The sequence below is a fragment of the Pleurodeles waltl genome, chromosome 1_2, assembly GCF_031143425.1.
Source record: "Pleurodeles waltl isolate 20211129_DDA chromosome 1_2, aPleWal1.hap1.20221129, whole genome shotgun sequence".
In the NCBI taxonomy this organism is placed as follows: domain Eukaryota; kingdom Metazoa; phylum Chordata; class Amphibia; order Caudata; family Salamandridae; genus Pleurodeles; species Pleurodeles waltl.
This window is the reverse complement of record NC_090437.1, coordinates 825,805,791-825,829,677: the sequence shown is the minus strand read 5'-3', so window position 1 is coordinate 825,829,677 and position 23,887 is coordinate 825,805,791. Positions and strand designations below refer to the sequence as shown.

At 44.8% G+C, this 23,887-nt stretch overlaps 1 protein-coding gene across 3 annotated transcripts in view; it reads right to left on the bottom strand.

The window, feature by feature from the left end:
• GALNT7 (polypeptide N-acetylgalactosaminyltransferase 7) overlaps positions 1–23,887 on the bottom strand; it is a 456,997-nt gene that overhangs the window by 117,970 nt on the left and 315,140 nt on the right. The window lies entirely within an intron of this gene.

Here is a 23,887-nt window from a genome sequence, read left to right as displayed (position 1 = left end):
AAAAAAAAAAACATATTTCAAGATGGTTTCTGGTGCACGCATATGCATCGCTAAGCACTACTGGCCAGTTTGGAATGAATAGTAAGTTTAATTCACAATCTGAAGATGGGCAATGGCAATTTTTGTATGATAAATAAATATAAAAAAAAAAAGGTTATGTACAAACATAATAAGAAGCAAGTGGTCCAGTAGCAGTGAGCAGCTCAAGGCTCTTGATAAAAATGTATATTAACCCCTCGGGTGCCCGGACGAGGTGATCCGCTGCCGTGGCACTCAGGCGCCAGGGACGTAACCACCTCATCCTCACATGGGCCCTTAGGGTGGGGGGAGGGGTGATATAGTGATATATTATAGCCTGGCACCCCGCTCCCCTAGCCTATTTTTATTAGGCCAATCTGCCCCCAAGGGGGGCAGAAACGACTGGACACCAGGGATATTTTTTTTATGGCAGTTTCACATGAGGGGAGCGGCCCCTTAGGCAAGGGTCACTCCCTGGGGGGGATTTGTTTTAGGCCATTTCAGCCCCCCTTGGGGGCAGAAACCCCTAGCCACCAGGGATTTTTTTTTTTTTTTTTTAAATATGTGGGGAGCGACCCCTTAGGCAAGGGTTGCTCCCCTGGTGGGCAAATGGTCTTTAGGCCATTTCTGCCACTGGGGGCAGATCAGCCTATTAATAATTAGGCCGATCTGCCCCCAAGGGAGGTAGAAACCACTAGACACCAGTTTTTTTTTTTTAACCACTAGACACCCAAGGGGGGACATTACTGTTGGCCATATCTGCCCCCCCTTGGGGGCAGATCGGCCTATATTTTGGAAGTCCCATCTGCCACTGGGGGGGTGGGGGGGCAGAAAGGCCACCAGAGACCAGGGAAGTTTTTTTTTCAAAATAAGAGGGTAGGGGTATGGCCATACCCCCTTCCCAAATAAATGGGGCCAAAGTTGTTCTGCCCACTAGTGGGACAGATGGGGCAATTACTCCTGATCCACATCCAGAGGGTTAGAAAGTCTATTAGATGCCAGGGAATTAAAAAAAATAGTGCGGTGGTGGCTACCAACCAGTATGGGCTAGGTTATGGCCCCACCCCAACTAAAGGGGGTAACAGTTTTCAGCTCTCCCCTGCACACTAAAACATCTTATCCCACAGCAAGCAAGAGGACATTTGATTATTTTGGTTTTTGCTTTTACATTTGGGCCATGAGAACTTGGCTAACTATCAAAATCGTCCCACTTGGAATGTCTGCACTTTTTGGACTTGGGACACTGCCATGTAGAAAAACCCACAAGACCTAGACATCTGAAAACTAAACATTTGGGTGAGTCCAGGGTGGTATGCTTCACATGCACCCACACAATTTTCTTACCCACAATGCCCTGCAAACCTCTAACTTTGCTGGAAATCACACATTTTTCCCACATTTTTGTGATGGAACCTTCCGGAATCTGCAAGAATACACAAAATTCCTACCACCCAGCATTGTCGCATCTATACCAATAAAAATTCTGCCCCACTTGTCAGCCTAAAAATGTTTTTTTTTATTTCAAAATGCCCTTTTGGACCCGCTTTGGTTCCCCCTCAATTTTGACATGTTTTGGGTTCTTCCCTGTCACAGGCACTTGGCCCACCTACACAAGTGAGGTATCATTTTTACAGGAATAATGAGGGGAACGTTGGGTGGTAGGAAATTTGTCCCGGTACGGTGATCCTACACAGAAATGTGGGAAAAAATGGATTTTTTTAAAGCTAAATTTGAGATTTACTGAGGACTCTGGGGAATCCACGCAAGTCACACCTCCCCATGGAGTCCCTCAGTGTCTAGTTTTCAGAAATGTTTGGGTTTGGTAGGTTTCCATATATGGCTGCTGAGCCCAGAACCATAAACAAAGGTCCCCCCCGCCTCCCACACCCACCACCGTGCAAAAACAGGTAGTTTTGTATTTGATCATTTTGATGTGTCCACATAGTGTTTTGGGGCATTTCCTTTCGCGGGCACTAGGCCTACCCACACAAGTGAGGTACCATTTTATCTTAGACTTGGGGGAACGCAGGGTGGAAGGAAATTTGAGGCTCCTCTCAGATTCCAGAACTTTCTGTCACCGAAATGTGAGGAAAAAGTGTTTATTGGCCACATTTTGAGGTTTGCAAAGCCCACAAATCACCCCATCTTGGATTCCCATATGTGCCTAGTTTTAAAAAAATGCACAGGTTTGGTATGTTTCCCTAGGTGCCGGCTGAGCTATGGGCCAAACTCCACAGCTTGGCACATTGCAAAAAACAGCTCTGTTTTCGTTGGGAAAATGTGATGCGTCCACATTGTGTTTCCTGCCGAGGGCATTAGGCCTACCGACACAAGTGAGGTACCATTACTATCGGGAGACTTGGGGGGGGGGGGAACGCAGAATAGCAGAACAAGTGTTGTTGCCCTTTGTGTTTCTCTACATTTTTTCCTTCCAAATGTAAGACAGTATGTATAAAAGACGTCTATTTGAGAAATGCCTTGTGATTCACATGCTAGTATGGGGACCCCAGAATTCAGAGATGTGCAAATAACCACTGCTTTTCAACACCTTATCTTGTGCCTATTTTGGAAATACAAAGCTTTTCTTGATAACTATTTTTCACTCTTTATATTTCACCAAATGAGTTGCTGTATACAAGGTATAGAATGAAAACCCATTGCAAGGTACATTGGCTCTGGGTACCTAGTAAAACGTGAAGAAAATTGGATGTTTTTTTCACCTCAATTTCAATATGTTTTTATTTTAGCTGTTATTTTCTGTAGGATCTACACAAATGACCCCTTGGTGAATTCAGAATTGTGTCTACTTTTCAGAAATGTTTAGCTTTCCAGGATCCAGCATTGGTTTCACACACAATTCTGTCACTAACTGAAAGGAGGCTAAAAGCAGAAAAAATAAGAAAAAGGGGGCCTGGCAGCAAAGGGGTTAAAAACAAAAATGTGGATCTGGAAGGGGAAGGCCCGGCAAGCAAAGTATGAGTCGTAGGGGAGAAGGGAAACGAGCCGCCAGTAGCAGTGTGCAGCTGCTGGGCCTAAAACAAAAGGGTTTATTTAAAAACATAAGTAAATAAAAAATAAAGCAGGAATGGATCTGGTGAGGAAGCAATAGTGAAGAGAGCAAGGCAAAACCTGTGCTCCGGGGAAATGCTAAAAGTCAAAGAAAAACTAGCTTCCTGAAGTCAGCAATGGAAGGAAGGATACAAATTACTGATTTAGAATGGTAAAGAAATGCGCCAGAGGACAGACAAAAGAAGACTAAAAACGAAAGCTATCGAACATGAAGTAGGGAAATGAGACAGACAAGAAAGCCATCCCATCAACAGCAGCGGGGTGACCCAAAGGCCACCATATATATTTAAATGTACTAGACACCATAGGTCTTCAACAAAAATAGCTGTTTGTCGGCAAGGCCTAAAAAGAGCAGCTTTAAGCAGCTTTTTGCCTTTTTCTTTATTGAAGAGGCCTATAACACATCTACCAAAACAATAGCACAGAAAGTTGTAAGGTTACAATTTTAAATCCTGACAACAAATTTCATTTTAAATCTAGAATGTATCAAGACGTGTATCAGACACACTAATATATAGAACAAAAGACCAAGACAATAATACAATTTCAAAACGTTTTCCCAAATACCTTCAAAAACTTTCTTTCTGGTTCTAACAGAATAGGTCATACTTTGTAGCATGGGTAGTTTTGAGTGCTCACTAGCTCAATCACCAATGTTGATCAAGCTGGTAGACAGTACAAAGTCCATTTCACGAGCACAGGAGGTAGATGGAGAAGTTCAACGTTCTGAGTTAACTGAAGTCCTAATAGAGACAATAGCTGCATGGAGAGGGGAACTAACCATGATAAGACTTCTAGTAAGATAGTATACAGAGTTAGTCACAGTTTCTCATCACAAAGTAATCAATGACACGTGTGATGTGGAATGTCAATGGTCTCTCTAATAGATTAGAGCATTGGTTAAAAAAAAGACGTGCCCCCCAGAAAGCTTATATAATGTACCTTCACCTTCAGGAAAATACACCTGATGGGCAACCAATGCCAGTTAAATGGGCGGTTGAAATACTTGCCACTCAGGATAGTCCTCAGGGCCTTGAAGGGGTGCAACATTAATTACAATATAGTCATATTCTACGTAGAGTGAACATGGACAGACCCTGCAGGAAGACAGGCAATTGCGCTGGGAGAATGGAAAGGGGAATGTTTGTTCTTGATCAATGTTCATCTGTCCCTGGATCTTCAAAACAGCCTGCAGGCATTAGTCACACGCATGACAGATCTGCACCAGCAATGAATGCAATGGGCTGGGATTTCAATGTCATAATGGATGCAGACAATATAAATTCAACACAAAACACTTGTTAGGCAAAACCCACAGCACAGCTAAGTGGCCTTATTCAAGCTACACAGGGCACAAGTCGGGGGTACACATGGGTGAACAGCGTCCACCCACTATTTTCACAGGGTGGCCAAGAAGAAGCTGGGCCCTACTGTAAAAAGCTGCATGTGTCTCGGACTAATTGTCAGACACCGGGACACGTTCAGCAGCGCCTGCACGTTGTCTGGTTTCGATCTGAGCAACAACGTGAAGGCAGGAGGGAGCTTTCATAATTCAAGCTCCAGCTGGGCCCACAACAAAGGCCATATTTAAGGGGCCTTCAGGCCTCCTTTTGCTGGAGTATCCTGCCTTGCACCTATCTGGAGCCTAACATCTAGATGTAAATGCAGTGGAGGGGAAACAAATGCTCACAACTTGTTAGCATTTCACAAGTACTTAGGAGAGGCACACTTTGACTTAGTGCAGTCCCTGTATATGAGCAATATGCATGCACTGCCGCAAGAACGTCAGCTGTGTTGGTCTGTCTCGGTATTTACACAAAATAACAATTTAAATACTGCAATTGTGTTATTCCTGTTATAGTGTTACTCATCAAAATGCAGGGTGTCAGAGAGCTTTAAATCAAACACACTCATTACATTGACATTCAGTCGCACACGTTTGTATATCAATGTTCAGGATATGTTACATATGTCAGTGAGGGTTACAAGGTGTGGGAGTCTCATATTGTCCTTCATAACTCACTGGACTATATCAGAAGGAATACAATTTATGAACTGCAAGTAACAAAAGTTTCTCTGTGTTAAAAGCAGTAACCCACTTACCTAGTTACATAAAATAGAAGTATGTCCTCTGCATGTTACATGATGTGCTGCTTTGCAGTAGACACATCAAACATCTATGCTACTTTGAGTTCAAGGGAGCATTAGACAAAACACAGATGTTTCCAGCAAATGCTGTAACCACCAATGTTATCTTAGCATTATTATTATTCTCTCAGATTTACTAGAAACCCAAACAACTCTGCAGCAGGTGCCTTAACCCCATATGATATTTTAGAATTCAGACTTTGCAACCAATTAAGCAGAACAGATTTACTGTTCCATTTCTCATTGTTGCCAATTTGTTTGTGGCAGAGTATTTTAAAAACAAATGTTTAAGTTGAGGTGTAGATTGTGCGTTAGGGTTGCATCACTTTTCTTGTGCGACTAGATAAATTATTTTGGGATTTACAGTGCCACACAAATTTGATTTATTGAAAAAAAACATGAACACAAGGCAGCACATTGCCCTGCATTGCCTTACCTTGCGTCAGGTAGGCGTTACATGTGAGGAGTGTTTGTATGTATACTCATAATGCGCTCAAATGATAGACCTACTAAAAATATGCGTGAGGTCTTTAGATCTAATGTATCTTCTTATGATGTCACTTCCTGTAAAGTCATGGGTTGTGATGCCACTTAATGTGATGTCACTTCCTGTAATGCCACGTGCGATGTCTTGCGCCATGATGTCACTTGCACACTGCCTAACTTGGTAGTCGCCCCACTTCTATTTTTAGGACTTTGTGCTCTGAAGCTATCTGAGTGAATGACATATGAAAGGGACTTCCTAGTATTAGAAGTTGCTTATCCTACAACTCTGTGGCTCAAAATTCCTACTCTAGGATTGACAATTTATTTATTCCGCAGATATCTCCCAGCAGAGTTGCAGATGCCAAGTACTTAGCCAGCGGAATCTTTTAATCACTCCCCGCTCATGGTAACAGTAAACACCAAAACTAGAAAGCAATTTGAGGGTTGGGGACTTAGTTCATCCCATTTCAAACCAAAAAGTGATAGACGAACTGCTAGCTGTTACAAAGTGATGGTCAAGAATGCTGTAATTATTTGGAAAGCATGCAAAGGGCGTACGGGATACGTAGCTAGCTGATGGCCAGAAAATTAGAGATGTCAGGAACAGAAGAAGATAATGCAGACATTTGCAGTCTGGATACAGAAATCAAATTCTTCTCCTTGTTCCACAGCATATCCGAACATAGTTTTTCAAAATTCACACATTATTTTTAAGCATCTTAAATGTAACAGGAGGAACATCCTAAAAAGGAGGATTTGAAGGGGGAAAAATGGAAATGTTCATTGTTGCGTTTATGTGTCTTGGGAACAAGAATTAGTTACTACTGGATTGACAGGAAGCTAACACATTCTTGGTGTCAACTGATACTAAATGGATTCAGCTTAATACACATGTACAAGCTGGATGCATAAGTGATATGTGACAATGGAAAACGTTACAATATAGAAGGTACTGAATCTAGAAAAGTGTACAAAAGGTAGTGGATGGAACGTTTGAATTATTCTCAGCTACTGGTAATTACTTGGGCCACATCACAATCCATCATTATTTTGGTCACCATGCCTCAGTTTGGACCCAGCTATATGCAAATCAGTCTTGACCCTGTTCCAATGAGAACAGTTCAGACCGAACTGCCAGGCAATGTCCTCCCTGCAGAACAAAAGCAACCAGGACCAGTTTTGCCCTAGTTAGGGCTCCTTAGCCAAGTATATCATGGTTCCAGTGAGTTCATGCATGGGACCCATGGCTGGGCCTACTTGTCCCACTTAGGGCAACACACTAAACTTTCCAAAAAATGATGGATGGAATGCTTGAATTACTCTCAGCCTCTGCTAATTGCTCAGAGCTAGATCCCAATCTAAATAACAATGGATTGTATGTTGCTCTAGTAATTATCAGTGGCTGAAAAGTACAAGAGGTATGGATTATCACATTTTGTAGAATCTGCAAGTTTTAGTGCTCTGGCCATGACAGTCTGAGATGTGCATTCCTTTCTGGTGAGCCACTAGGCACAAAATACACATCTCTGGATGAAGCTGGCTTCGATGATTACAGTGCGTACAAGCATCTCAATATTATGATGATCCTGAGCATAGGTTAGAAAAAACTGGGCATCAGGGTTTCATCATTTTTTCATAATTATTGGAAAATTATTTTCTGTTTGGCAGAGATATGCACCCTGTCAAAACAGGAACCAAAATCCTAGTCAGGATAAGTCACCAACACACCCTAAATTACCCTGTGCTCACCCCCTGGTAGCTTGGCACAGAGCAGGCAGGCTTAACCTAAGAGGCAATGTGTTAAGTGTTTGTGCAACACTTCCAACATTAAAATGGTGAAAACACCACACAAAAATATACCACACTTTGTTAGAAACATAGAGCTTACTTTAATGAACAAAATAAGACCATAACAACAAAAATCCAATACGTAGAAATTGAGATATCCATTTTTAAGGAATAAACTTTGTTGTAGTTCTTAAAAGGATAAAGCGCCAACCAGGGCTATCTGGTCGTTCTAGAACGGGTCAATTTTGAAAAGTCAGGCTCACCACGATAGAGCGTGGGTCAGATGCAGGGACCAGCTTTGGTTCTCTGAAACAGTACCTTGGTTTGGAATTGTGCCGACACTGAGAACAAGATGCAAGGAGCAAAGGCAGCGATGCACTCGCATCGATTCTGAAGATGTAGGCGATGCATGCATCAGGAATGGAGGTGATACATCATGCATTTGGCAATGCTGTATTCCAGGATCCTGCAGCGATGCACCAGCAGACGCAGTGTCATCAATCCTTGCAGCAGAGGTGATGCATCAGCATCAATGTAGATGCGCCGGTTCCAGTGGGATGTGTGGATTTTAGACTGGAACAGCACTTTATACCCACTTCCAAGGGCCTAGGACTGGATAGGCACCACTTGGCAGTTGGAAGTCTTTTGTGTCCCGGAGACTTCAGAAGAACAGGAAACAAGCCAGCAAGTTGGAATCACCCTGGCTCTGGCCTCCAGAATTATGGGTCCAGCCCTTCTAGCCCAGGCAAGGAAGGCAGCAGGTCAGCACAGTAAGAAAGCAGTTCTTCCATAGCAGTAGTACAGTAGTATTGCAGTCCCTGTAGCAGCACAGCAGTGCTTCCTCCTGGCAGAGTATCCATAGGTCCAGAAGTGTACCGAGGCAGTAGAGTCAGAAGTCCAGTTCGTATACCCAGTGGTGCCTTTGCAGTGCTGAGGACTTCAAAGAACAGCTTTGAAGTTCACAGACGTCCTCCCTTCCTTCCCAGGCCCCACACTCACCACGGAGGGGATATGCAAACCTTTGTGTGGGGACAGGACACTGCCAATTCAGGTGTAAGTGTCAGCCCCTCCCTACTATCCTGCCCAGGATGGCCCACCAGCATGCTGACAGCACATCAATCACACCTATGCTCCCTTTGTGTGTGGCTGTCTAGAGGGAATGCACAAGTCCAGCTGCCATCCCTTCCCAGTTGTGTACTGACAGGGCGAACTGCAGGAAAATGTCAACTTCCGAAAAGTAGCATTTTTTAAATTGTAATATTGAATCCGACTTTAATATTAAAGATTATTCGTCATTACAATTCCATAGGGACTAAACATGACAGGTCTACTCCTTCTCAATCCTGAATGACAACGTATTAAATGTAACACGGGAACGCCAGTGTTATCATAATAGAGAGATAGGCCTCACAGTAGTGAAAAATGAATTTGAGAGTTTATCACTACCAGGATAGGTAACACATAAAAGTACCTGGCTTACCTTTCTCTTACATAGCACCCTGCTCTATGGGCTACTTAGGGCCTACCTTAGGGGGGGCATATGTAATTAAAGGGGAGTTTAAGGCTTGGCAAGGGGTTTTAAAGGGCAAGTTGACATGGCAGTGTGACACTGCATTCAGGCTGCAATGGCAGGCCTGGGACATTTTTTTTTTAAAGTGCTACTTGAGTGGGTGGAACAAGCAGTGTGGCAGGTCCTCAAGTAGCATGTAATTTACAGGCCTTGGGCACATGTTGTGCACTTTATCAGGGACTTTAAAATAAATTAAAGATGCCAATTAGGTATATACCAATCAAACCATGTTTTAGGGACAAGTGCACATGCACTTTAGCACTGGTCAGCAGTACTAAAGCCAACAAAAAGAAATCAGCGAAAATATGAGGGAAGAAGGAAACAAAGTTAGGGTAAGACCATTTTAAGGCCATCAGGTCTAACACCAGCTATTTGCAGAATGCATGCAATGTAAACTATTGACTACCCAAAGGCCACACTGAAGGTAGCATGCTGCTTTATGTCATCGGAACAACACATTGTGAAAGGGGAGATCTGTCTCCCTGGCCTTCCTTGTTATTTATGGAACAGAAACACCACAATTTAACTCTGACAGGCACATACTCCTCTACCATGGCTATCTATGTAGCCACTGTGGCACCAACCTTGCTCCATCACAACCCACGACATTACCAAACCATGTGCCCTTGCAACATGATGACCTCTACTGTATAGTTTCAACCATGTAGTCTCATCAAATGCCAGCTCCACTTCCTGCACAAACGATCTTTGCTCATGTATCTTAAGTTGTAACAGATCACCCGGTTTCCTTCACCGCTTGTTCCAACTTAATGATACTAAGGGCCAGATGTAGCAAAGGTTTGCGACTCGCAAACGGGCCGAATCGCAATTTGCGACAGTGCAAAATCGGAAATGGGATGCAAAAAGCCCATTTCCGACTCGCAAAAAGCGATGGGACCCGTTTGCGAGTCGCATCCCTTGCGACCCCATTTTGCGACCCGCAAATAGCAAGTAGCAATTTGCGAGTCGCAAACCTTATGCAATTGCAACTCGCAAATTGCGACTAGTCGCAAAAAGCCCAGTTTGCATGTCCCATTTACCACTAACTCAGAGCAGGTGGTAACCATTACCAAATTATAAAAGGGGATCCAGAAGCCATCTGGGTTACTCAAGATGGCGGAGATATACCTGATAGCAGTGAGGAGGAGAGTCTACGCAGCCCAGCAGAGGAGGAGGAGGGGCCACAGACAGGAGAAGATATATAGAACCAGGCAGACTCTTTTTCAGCAAACTGAAGAGGAGATCTATGACAAATACCGCCTTAGCAGCGCAGCCATTCTAGAATTAATAGATTTACTCAAACCACAGCTAGAACACCAGACTCTGCGTGGCTGCGCCATTCCTACGCATGTGCAAGTACTATGCTCACTGCACCTCTTGGCCTCAGGGAGCTATCAGGGGGTCATTGCTGTGGCAGGTGGGGTATCCCAAAGTGCAGTGTCAAGGTTCCTCAGGGCCTTCCTAGATGCCTTAGTCATGCACATGTCTCACTTCATATACTTACCAAGGAATGAGGCAGAAATGAACAGCACCAAGCTGGACTTTTACCGCATTGCCCACTTTCCCCATGTCATAGGGTGTGTAGATGGGACACACATTCAAATATGCCCCCCTGCAAATCTGGAACACATTTTCCGCAACAGGAAGGGTACCCACTCACTCAACATACAGGTTGTGTGCGATGCCCATTATGTCATCACGGACATCGTAGCTAAGTTTCCAGGCAGTACCCATGACTCATACATTTTTAGGCATAGTGGGATACATCAACGCCTGGAACGTGGGGAATTCGGAGACGGTTACCTCCTAGGTAGAGCCACAGACACTTGCAGACATACACACAGGTCACTGTGCACGACTATCTGGACTTCCTAACAGTGTACTTTTGTGCCCAACAGGTGACAGTGCCTATGCTCTCAGGCCTTCGTTTTTAACACCCAGAACTGAATCTGAGAGGCAATACAACAGTGCGCATAAGAGGACCAGGAACCTGATAGAGCACACCTTCGGACTCCTGAAGGCAAGATTCAGATGCCTCCACCGCAGTGGAGGCGCCCTCCAATACACCCCCATTACCACATTCAAAATTGTGGTCGCATGCGCCATCCTCCACAACATAGCCACCCGACGTGGGCTACCTCTCACCCCTGCAGATCCTGATGATGAAGAGCAAGAACAACCTTATCGCCATCATGGGGATAGGAGTCTAGCTAATCAAGGCAGACTGAGACGGGAACACATTGCAACACAATATTTTGGACGGTACGTGTCAACTCCCACCATACTCACCTATTAACCAAAAGATCCATTTGTTAAGTGAAACAAAAATAACTGTTTTATTACTGTAATTAAGAACTATATACAAGTAGAAATTGTCCATGGGCAGGAAAATGCCAACCAGTCATGTGGCACATTAACGCCATGTGCCACAGTTAATGGTCCTGGGTGTTATCTATGTTCTCCTGCCCCTCCTGCCAGCCTGGCTGGTCCCTGCTGCGTCCATGGTGCTCTGCCTACCACTCCTCAGCACCCTGCTATCAGTGGCAGAGACACTGCTCACTGTTGAGCCCTCTTCACTGTCTTGGGGTATTTCCCCTGTGGCCCTTGACATTTCCTGTGTCTCCATAAGTTCTATTATGTGGGTGAGACGTCCCAGGCCCCTGGCAACATCCCCAGCAAAATGGCCCATCTCTATTTGCAGCCCAACTGTCCTCCTCGACAGGCCTGTTGTATTAATGGCGAGCCTGCCGATAGATGTGGCCATCCTGTCCAGTCGTTGCATTATTTGGCGATCTCTGCGCCGCCCAGCCTCTGCCTGGGCCAGCAGTCCTCCCGCCAGTTCCCTAATGGCAAGGGCAATGTCCCCAGTGTTCTGGCACATCATGTCCATGCGTCTGTTGAGGTGCTGCATGCTTGCATGGTTGGTTCTCACAAAGAGGTGCAGCACACCACTAATCCTGCCCAAAATTCTGTTTGCAGGCGCTGACCCCGCAGCAGATGTGCCTCACTGTTGGTTGGAGGAAGTCTCCTGGATGCAGACAGCAGCCCAGATGGTCTTGCCCTGCGACGCCTGCGCAGCGGTGGCTGCCCTGTGCTCCCACCTGTGTCCTCCCTGCCTGTTGCTGGGGCAGCTTCTGGCGTGAAAGTTGCAGCAGGTGTTACTACTGCAGGGATGCTGCCGACGGTGCAGGTGGGGGTGCTGGCGGGTCCTGGGGTGTCCTCCTGGGCCTGGGTGCTTGGGGTGTTGGGGGTGTCTTGCTGGAGACCTGTGGGACATGGGGAACAGACTGTCAGTGTCTACTATCTATTGCACACATCCTATTAAACATTTGTCTATGAACTGCCTATTTGACTACATTTCCCATAATGCATAATTCTGGCAATTTCTACCCTGAAATGGAGCTATTTTGGTTGTGCATGCACCTGTGTACATGGTGGGTGGGGGTGACATTGATAGGGGTACAGGCTTATCACATGGTACTCACCGGTTGATGTGCTGGGCTCTGAGGTGTCCAGGTCCCCAAATCCACACACTGCCTCCTGGTCCGATGTTTCTTCCACCCTTTCTTCCAGGGGTGTGGGTGGTGGCACAGATGATGGTCCCCCTCCAGTGCCTCTCATCTCCCGGAGCCTTTCAGCCACCCTCTCCTTGGTCCGGGAGCGGAGGTCATACCACCTCTTCTTAATGTCCTCGATTGTCCTGTGGCTCACACCCAGGGAATTGATTTTATCTTGGATGTCCTGCCAGAGTTTTTTTTTGGTGGCCTCAGGAACATTGAGGGCTGCTCTCCCAAAAAGCTCATCATGGTGCTGACAGCATTCCTCTGTCAGCACCTCCAGCTCCCTCTCAGAAAATTTGAGTTTTCTTTTTCGTGGGGTTCCCTCCATGGCAGCTGCTGTTTGTTCTGTGTGAAGACTGGCAGTTATAAAAGGGTGTGGTCCTCCCTCCTCCCAGGTGTATTAGTAAACTTCCTGGCTGTGATGTCATCATCATGTGCCAGGAAGTGTTTCCAGAGTGTTCTGGTGTGCTTTCTGGAGTGTTCTGCTGCACCTGCAAGCAATTTTCGAGGTAATCGCAATTTGCGACATCTACTCGCTAATTGCGAGTTCGTTTTTTGCACACTCGCAAAAAGCGACCTCGCAATCTGCGGACTCGCACAATGCGTTGCGAGTCCGGCTGCGAGTCGCAAAATCGGATCGTTTTTTTTTCTGGCATTCCAAATTGCGACTCGCATTTTGCAACTCGCATCAACTCGCAAAATGCGAGTCGCAATTTTTATTTTTGCTACATCTGGCCCTAAGTAATTTAACTTTTGCATGATTTACTTGATTCTGAAGGCAGCGCTGCATTGAACAGAACAAATCATACCGAACATATGAAACATATCCAACATAATGCACAAATGTTTTATAATCTGGTACCACACTGCTTCCAAGAACACAACCCAACAAGTTACACCACACACAGACATCCAACAGAATACATCTGACACACTATCTTCCACATACCCAGCAAAGCACAGATGTGCCATATGGTCAGCTATCATATTGCGCTAAACAGCAATTTTCAGACGCTCAACATGCAAACATTCCAAAGAACACTTTCAACTTCTCACCTACACCTTGAGTAGGCAGATATACAAAATGTGTTGCTTCTGAACAACATCAGCTACTGAATATGCCTCAGAGGAACACTCAAACATGAAGTTATATATCTTAAAACTCATGACCACTGTTGGACCTGGACCTTGTAGCAGGTTCATCCCCTGACATTTTGCCTCCTTCCTCCTATTTTTTTCTGACCTGTCGCTGTTGGCTCTAGGACTCTGAGCACTTTATCACTGCTGGCCAGTGCTAAAGTGCAGGTGCTATCCCTTCTAAAGTTGGTATGATTGGCTTATACCTATTTGGCATATTTAAATGACCTGTAAGTCCGTACTACAGTGTTATCTCTATACCCAGGACATCTAAATTAAATGCTACTAGTAGGCCTGCAGCGCTGCTTGAGCCACCCACTGAAGTAGCCTTTCAAACCTGTCTCAGGCCTGCTAGCGCAGGGCCTGTGTGCGCAGTTTTCTGCCACACGACCTGGCATCCAAATGTACTTGCCAGGCCCAGAACTCCCCTTTTACTACATGTAAGTCACCCACAAGGTAGGCCCTAGCTAGCCCTATGGGCAGGGTGCTATGTATGTAGGCCTGTCCTGGTAGTGACAAACAACCTATTTGGTTTCTCACTACTGTGAGTGCTGCCTTCTCATAGGATTGCATTGGAAATGCCCTGCCTTATGTGTAGGGGGTATTGTATGATTTATGAGGGGAAACGTAGGCATGTTTGGTATGGTTGTAATGGTGATGAGAAATACTGCTTACTGGTGTAAGTGGATTTTTTATTACTATTACAGAAATGCCACTTCTACAAAACTGGTGTTTTGCAGCTTGACTCCAATTCACGTCTGGGCTGAGTGACAGTTGAGCTTTGTGCATACTTTTCAGACAGTCAGTACACAGGGAGGGTGGAGGTGTCACTGAGGTGCATCTGTATTTGTAAAGGCTGTGCTCTGGCCTCACACAATAGGGTTGTTTACACCCAACTGATATTTGGAGCCTATGCTGGAGGAGAGAGGGGGCACTCCCAGAACCAGTTGTAACTGGTTGGAACCTCCTCTCCCACTTTCTTTGTAAACACACTGTAAAACTGAGTATAAGTACAGGGGAGTTTTCCCCACGATTTGCTGACACTTTGGAACTTATTTGGAATTGGACACAGAATGCTGGAGGGACTCACGAGGAACCGCCATGGACTGCTGCTGCTGTGCTGACCTGTGACCTGCTGGGTCACTAGAAGAGACTGCCATCTGCCTGAATCTCCCTTGCGCTGGCCTGCTGCTGGACCCTGCCACCTGTGCTCCATTTTCCTTGACTGTTGTACCCCACTCAGGGCAGGGTGCCATGGCCCCTGACCCCTGCAACTGCCTGGACCACGAAGATCGCTTTGTTGCCAGCCTGTGGCACCTAGAAGAGCGCTTTCCCCTCATCATGCACGGTTTGGGGAGCACTGTTGCTGCGTGCGTTCTGACGCCTGGAGAGCGCCTTGGTTTTAATCTAAAAGCACCGAGAGAGCGCTCGATCCTTGTTGCAGGATTTACTGCTGCAACCTGGGCCGTTTCCTGTAAAGCGCGAGTGTTGCGCTCTCCCTGGGACCACCAGGGCACCATTGAGTGGAGGAAAGTAGCGGGTGCTCCCGGAGTGAAGCGAGCTCTGAGAGGTGCCACCGAGGCACAAGGAGGCACCTGTTTTGGTGCTGCTTCACCGCCTGCAGCCCTGGGCAGCCCTTTGTGGTTCTCGGAGCCGGGCGGGGAAAGAAGCCTCATTGGAGGGGGGGAAGGAGGCCTCATCAGAGGCTCCCTCTCCCCCGGGCCCTTTATTTTTTCTCTTGTGCGATCAAGACTGGCGGGGGGAGGGAAGCCCACTGAGGCCCTGATTATTCTTTGTAGAGACCGCGGGGTGGAAGCCTCGACGGAGGCCCCACGCACCACTGGTCCCCCTTTGTGGCCCCCACTCGTTGTGCTAGCTTTGGCCCCCCTCTGGAGGGCCAGGTGGGGTTAAGGGGGGTGGGGTGCGGTGGATCACAGGCCCCAGGAGGGGCTCATTATAAAAACCAGAGGGGGTGCTTGTGCCCCCCTCCCCCTGAAATTACTGCGAGGCCCCCGTTTAACGCGACGGAGCGCTGGGGCCCCCTTTGTTCGCTTCTGGGCACTGGAAGTGCCTTCCATCAAAAACACAGGTACTTTTTCAAAATGACTTATCATATTCAAATGTTCCTTGTATGGACATTCAGGAGTTATATGTTAACCTGCCTAGTTTTATGTTTTGTGCTACATATGTGTTTGCTAATGTTCCTTTTATGGGCATAACATGCTAATATGTTTTCCTGACTTGCCATATGTTTTATAATGTTCCTGATATGGGCATTTATGATATTTCTATGCCAAGTGCATTTGTGTTGTAATGTGATTCCTGACTACTGCTTATGTTGCAGAATAATAAGTAACCTGTGTGTTATATGTGACTACTGCTGGTTCTGCAGAGTACCTAATGTGTAAAGTTCTGGCAACTGCTTGGGTAGCAGAATATTACTGACATGTTGTGTTTGTTCTAATAATTGCGTTGTGTACAATACAGTATATTTTCATATAACTTAATGTTGTCTTTCCTTTGTGGTCGGTATAGTGCATCATATGTGTTGTGTGTGTTGTGCAAACGCTTTACAAATTGCCCCTGGGATAGGCCTGACTGCTCGTGCCAAGCTACCAAGGGGATGAGCAGGGGTTATCTTGGACGTGTAACTCCCTTGCCCTGAATACAGTGGGTAGGTTCTGCCTGGCTTAGGTGCATACCCTAGCCAACCAGAAACCCCATTTCTAACAACCACATACCACATAACTGCATGTAAATCCAAACGTCACAGACATACCACTTAGCGGGCTACCACATCACTACTGCACCAGGCACTGTGAGATGCTACAAACACAATGAAAAACATAAGATATAACATCCCATATACATTTATTCATCACACAAATCCAGAACCAATAATTATGGATCCATGCTCATAACAAACGCAACAAATACATTAGTCATAAAAAAGACTCCAAATCGAATAACTGCATGGAACCAGTGGGATAGTAATTTCATGCCACTAGTTGATTATGAGGGAGCAGAGCAGCAGCAAGGGAAAGGCAGTGAAGGTGAAGAGGCTGAACTCTATGCTAAGAATACCTATCATGATGAGTACTTATAACACTATACACCATACTTCCACCAAGATGCACAAGCCCCCCCACGCTTCAGGTTCCAGCATGCTTGCCTTGCTCACTTCAAGATAGTTAAACTAATGTAAGACCCCAGGCTGTTAAGGCCTCCACATAAAGCACTAGAGGAGGTTCTAGATCAGTGTCCAATCCAGTTCTGAGATCCTCTAGTAACAGGAAGAGGAGCGCCACCTACACAGGTCAAACAAGAACAATACAGAGAACAGTGACAAAAAAGATCAGATGAAGAGGCAGACCAACAGGAATGCGATGACTACTTCATTCCGGAAAGACAATACCTGATGGATTCTTGCACATTAAATTGCCCAATACAACCCCCGATGCATGACAGCACAAAGTAATTTTAGCTACTGATAAACAAAGAGAAGCAATGCTTCCTTTAGGATCTTAAGGTGCCACATCAAATCTACACCTTTTGTGGAGAACGTGCACAGCACATACCTTGCTGGTAACCCAGTAGACAATTCCATAACCTAATCAGCTGCTCAGATGCGACTGTGGACTTTGCACTGATCTGTCTGAACAACAAGGAAAATGTCCACACTTTGCTAATTTTCTCAAGCAGCACTCCGAGCACCTGGAACACTCTATCTTTTGCATAAAAATGCCCGTTCCTTTCAGAGTGTTAAATCGTTCTTTAACAAATGACTATTTGAGGAACTTCTGTCTGACAGTTTAACCCCATTCCATTTAGTCCCTTCCTTGCTACGGCGTGCTAATTCTGCTCAGGAAAATCCTTTACTCCCTGACTCTGGATTCTCTCTGTCCCATCCTGGTGACTGCCTGCTAACTGTACTCTGGAAAATATTTTACTCCCTGCCTCCGGTTCCTCTCTGTGACAGGCTACTATCAAATCATTTAATTACATTTTCTGTTGTCTCCAGTGTTCGGCCAGGTTACTGCTTGTGTGACCTATTGTGCTTTATGGTAATCATTCCACTACTGATTCATTTATATATTGAGGAATATAAAGGCTATATGGCTGACAACTTTGTATTTCTCATTATCTTATATAAGTATCTCCTCTTACCGGTGGTGTAAAGAAACTTGACCTCCTTGCAAAGTACATGGAGGGCCCCCCCGACCCAGTCAGGACCTCTCAGGCCAGGGGCACCGCCGTCTGTGCAGTGTACTGTGTTGAAGGGGCCCCCTGGAGCTCACCCCGCACCGTGGTAGGGGGCGCTGCGTTGGCCATTGCTAAATCAGCAATTAATTCAGTATAATACTTTTATACTGTTAAAAAGTCTATTCTGTTTCATTCTATCAACTGAACTTCGCTACTTTTACTCAAAACTCCACGGCCCTCCAAGTACATACTAGCTACTGCTACATATTCTTATGCAGTTATTTGTCTGAGATACTAATCTTATGTCTCTCACTTATGATGTATTTATCTCTCATTACCACTATGTACCTCCTACATATTGCAATTCTCCCTACCTGTGCAAATCATCACCAATGCTGCACTACAAATATCTTGATTTGTTATGCTACCAGTCAATGTACGGGTAAGCCCTGCTTGGATTTCATGCATTTTTCTCCTGTGCAGTTCTATGAAACCCAGTTGACTGGAGTTCACACATTCTAAAACAACGAATAAATGAAACTCATTTTGGCACCTGCTTCCAGAAAATAAAGCCCATATAAGCCATTGACAGCAATGCTCAGGTCATTATTGGCAGATGTGATTGCCAAATGTAGCATGTAATCTCACTATTTTTGAACCTCATATAGTGGTGAAATAGAGGAGAGGGAGAGAGAGATCATAAATGCTGGCACTAATGATACACTGGCCACAGTAAAATTTTGGATGGTTGGGTGGGGTCAATTATTCTTTGAAAATTTAGTACTGGCTGGACATTAGGTTTGTTGAGTCCTTCTGACCCCTGCCAACTCACTTCACGGTACTTCACGGTACTGGATACTCAACCTTGCTTACCCTGGATACTCAACCTTGCTTACCCTGGAAAGTCAGATCCCCAAAGAAAGTAACTAGATTTCCAAATGAGCTGCAAATGCACTTGGAGCACCAAGAGCAAACAAAGGTACCCACATTATTTGCAATACAGTCAGTGATCACTGTGATCCCAACAGTGCTAACTGTCCAACAATGCATCTTACCCAGTCACATTCAGATATTTTAATAATCATGCATGCAAAAAAACATGTTTCGAAACGACACACAGGCACCATTCATGTGCAAGGCATGACCCCAAAGCCATATATCTGGAGAAGTGTTGACACCTCATCAGCATATACCTATACTGGTGCACACACACAGACCAGAATTACTGAGAAGGTTTGCATAAACATACCAAATCTAGATGGTAACAGAACCTGCTACTTATTCATTGCTTTGTCTTAACTAAATGACTGCTACGTGACTACTTGAGACCGAAGAATTAAATGTTTGAATTATTAGCATAGTTTGCTCTTCTCCCACAGGACGGTTCAACAGCCAACAGATCTCACATACATCCCCCATAGCACACATATGCCTGGCAGTCACTTGTCACGATGTTCCTAACACCACCCAACATGGATATTATGCAATGTCCTGACGAACACATCAGCCAGTCCTTCTCACCCACATTCGACACAATTAGCTGTCACCAGACTTCCAAAGACTTTTAGCAACAAAAAAAAACCTGTCATTCCTGTTCAGATGTATAAGTATTCACACTGGGGATCGATGTATTTAGAATCTGCCTTACACCAATACAGCACTTCAGACAGACCCCTGGAACAATCGCACAGAAAGCACATCAAAGACATATATGTGGAAAAGGGTTCCACTTCAACAAATATCTGTTGCCACAATATCATACATATCAGAACCCTTTAGAAGAAACACTGTTTCAGACTCATGTAATTGACTAACAACTCCTCCCAAAAGAACATTCTGACGGCTACTTCTAACTGTAGGTTCCTCACTTTGTGGATCTCCCCTACTGCCAGGCTGGTTCTGGTAAACACTCTGCAATACCTCCTGCGCATTTAGTTACACCTGAGAGCATGACAACATGAGCCTCATTCTGGTGCCACCTCAACCCAATGTTGGTGCCATTTTCTTTTGCACGTTTTGATGCAGATCCGGAGCTCCATTATTGTTTTTTTTTAACCAAAATTTTTCAAACTTCTAAGATGACAATGTGTGTGGTTGTATACTCTTTTACCCCTTATCCCAAGACGACAGGGGTTAAGCCTTATGTCAAGTGCCTTACACAGATACCGGTACTTTAAAGACATATCTGCTACGGACCCACACAAAGTCTGCCTTTGGTGTCTTGGCACCAAATACGACTGCAAGTCATGTGACAAATTCTTCCTGATGCAGTCAAAGGTGATGAAGGAGTGGGAAGCCAAACTGTACGTCACCAGTCACAAGAAGTGGGGCTGGTCCTGTTCCAAGACCTGAGTTTATTCCAGCTCCAGTTCATTATCTTCACATTAGGTCCAGGATGAAGTTGAAAAACAAGTCCAAAAGAAAGCATAAGATGTACAAGCGAAGCGGTTCATCTACTTAGAGCTCTCACTTTAGGGAGAAGTGGCATAGTTGGCGCTTATAAGGGTAGACTCCGGCTTTTACATCCCATTGCGACTTACTTCCAGTTTTGAAGATGATGCACCCCGAGTTCCCCAGACCACTGCTGACTGCTAGCAGATTATGGCCTTCAAGGAGGCAAAGCTGGAACTGTTCGCAATGATTCCAGATCCTTTGCTACTGGTTTCACTGGTTATTCTTGGTTCAGTACGATCCCGGTTTCAGTGGAGGTGGTTCTGGATTCTGTTTTGACTCTGTTGTCAGATCAGTCAACGCTAGATAGAGTGCTTCACAGGTCATACTACATGATTACCATGGCACAACCTCAAATTGAGGATGGCCTGCCTTCTGGTCCCTTGAGACGTAGTACTTCAGGAGGATGGAGGACCTCTTTGCCTTGGACTCTGATGCCTTTCTTGGTCTTGAGGATGCTCCTCATAATGAAAACGACATTGCGGAGGTCAACAACTTGCTCCCCCCTCATTACACTGATTCTGGTTTATATTTGACTTACAAGTTGCCAGTGGCTTGGAGACATCACAAGAAACAGAAAGGAATTCACCCTTGAGGACTACAACTTAAAAACATGCCTCTTTTGCAGCAGAAGTTCTCGGAGCTGCTTAAGTATTGGATCTATAGTTGTCCATAGTGGAAACTAAGGCTAACGTTTTGACTGAAGTCTTACAGTCTATACCTTCCACTTAAGGGCTCCTGCTTCGATTAAATTAACCCTGCCACTGATTCACCACATTACTCAGTGACACAGACCTGTGCCAGGTTTTCTGAATTTTTTGAAGCAGAACCATACTCCCTTGAGCCTTGTACTCCAAGCCTCTACCAGTAATTTTAGTACAAACTATTTCCCACTGTGCTACCAGACAGAGTTCAAGAAAACTAACTGATGAAGGCAAGATTTTTCTCTTCAGCTAGCCTTGCACCGTGATTGTTGAAAAGCGAGGGCTTCTTGGTTCGCTACACCAATGGGATGTGACAAGTGACATTTTACACACCCTGACAGGGGGTTTCCGGAATACCTTCACTCTTAACGGTACAGTACAGCCAGGGCTCAATAAGTCATAATTTGAGGTCCAACCTGTACTCTATGGACTGGGTTACCTGTGAGCAAACTTGGATGTGTGTCACTGGGTTTTCCATAGATGTTCAAGCTTCCATTATGGACATGCCCTTCGATGGGGCCATGCTGTTCTTTGATAAGGCAGATTATGTGCTGCAGGGCGAGAAACCTGTGGCTTGTTCTCTGGGGCTACTTTATCTCACTCGTCAATTTCACCAGCAATATTAGAAATTTCACGGACATTTGAAGGATCTTGCTTACTGCCAGAGGCAACCTTCACAGCTAATCTAACAGCCAGCTTAAATCCTTTTGTGGCTCCAAAGGGAGGGGGCTGATAGGGAATGAGGCTACCACCAGGTGCAATAGTTCTTCAACTGCAGCTACTGCCAAACCATTTTAGTTCCCTTCCAGCTGCCATCTAAGACTACTGCAGGTCAGCATTCGATTAGATTCCATATTGTCTTTCTGGCTAGCATACTGTTACTATTATGACCAACGGGTTCTTCGGATTGTTTAATATGATCAAGCCCCTCTCTTTTTTAACTACTCCTCCCTATGTTCCTTCCAGTTTTTGACCAAATGTCGGATGATCATGCCGGTATTCTCTTCCGAGAGGCACAGATGTTGTCCTTGACAAGGGCACAAAGAATGCGATGTCAGTGATGGAGATAGGTATTGGGTGCTACTCCTCTGAATTCCCCTGTCCCTGGCTATGTTGCCTCTATGCTGCACACCTGGGAGGAAATAATGTATCACTGCGCAGGGGACCTTAAGGAGCATGCAAAATACAGGGTTCTCCTGCTGGCAGGAGAAGACCTCTCAATGATCTGGTAATGAAGGCAAAGAGAGGGCCTTGATATTTAATTACTCCCTCCTGACATTTATTGTTCAAGGTGCGACTCCCTCACCCCACCACAATTCTTGAAGGAACTGTTATTGAAACTGCATCAGCAGCCCATAAAAGTTACACACTTTGCAACCATAACAGGCTACATTTGTGTGGGTACTACAATTTGTATAATAAAAGCACATCAAATAAACAAGCTGTTTTGGTAAAACCATATTTATGTGGTTGTATTTGAAAGACGTGGACTATAAAAGCCCAATATGTTCCAAGAAAACTGTGTTCTAGTTAAGTTAACTTATTTAGGGAGGTGGAGAAATACAGAGATGAAAAGGTTAACTGAGCCCAGCTGAACATAATGGTCATAAAATAATCTGCATCTCAGACACACTGTCTGCAGCTACAGGAACATTTCCGTACTTACATTCTTAGTGTAAATCTTCTATATATGCAGTTTGAAAGCTGCACTCCTGTACTTCTAAGCACATATGTGATTTCTTGACATTATTTTGAATAATTACAGTACCCGCCTGGAACTGTCAAGAACGCTGCAGGAGTTGCTAAAAGCACTTTGTGAAAACAAATCACATAAAACTAGAGATGGGTGAGCCTACAAATTAACAGGGAGAACCGAGCTAAAGCCGAGCCAAGAGTCTGGCCCGGATCTTCAAGCCCATGCAAGAACGGAGCCCTGAACATGTTTGCTATGTAAATCAAACAACACATTTCACATAGAATACAATGAAGCCTCATCAACATTCAAAACTGTGTATTTCTTTAACATGTGGAACCTTTGACATTAATAGTGACGTTATAAAACTGCATTGAGAAGTACTTATTAAAAGTGATAGTTTTTACACATGAACCATCAGTGAACCAAGAGGAAAGAACGGTTGTAATGTAGTACTTCTAGGTGGGTAAGATTATTAGAGAGAAACATTATAGTCTGTTAAATCAAACAGAATAGAGTTTTGTACAACTGGTAGTCTAAACTCACATATTTCAAAGTGTTTGCATACGGAATAATGAAGAAGAAAACGTTTGGTAAAATAAAAATATTTGCCTAAGATCGCACAATTTAGGAGGTGAAGCCGTTATCCAGGTTTTCTGGTTAACACTGTACAAATCAGTCAATAAACGGGCATCTATTTGTCTTTCCTTATGTTAAGGATTTGTTTTTACCTCTTTGTGCATATTTCTACAGTTCTTATATACCGGGCCTCGCCACAAATGTATGGGAGCACTTTACATGAGCACCAGTTCATATTGATTGTTTATAAGCTTGGGCAAATTAAATGATTTACCCAGAGTCATAGACTTTTGAGCCAGCACCAAGACTCAAACCTTGTTCCCTAGTTCCAAAGTCCGCAGCTCTGGCCGTAATGCCACATCCTGGCTACAGGGAGGGAGGTAGGCATGCAGAGGACACATGAAAGCTCGGTTCATTATCATCTATAAGTTAGAACAGGACCTCGACCTCAGCCAGGCTTCAGACTCGAGCCTCGCTTGAG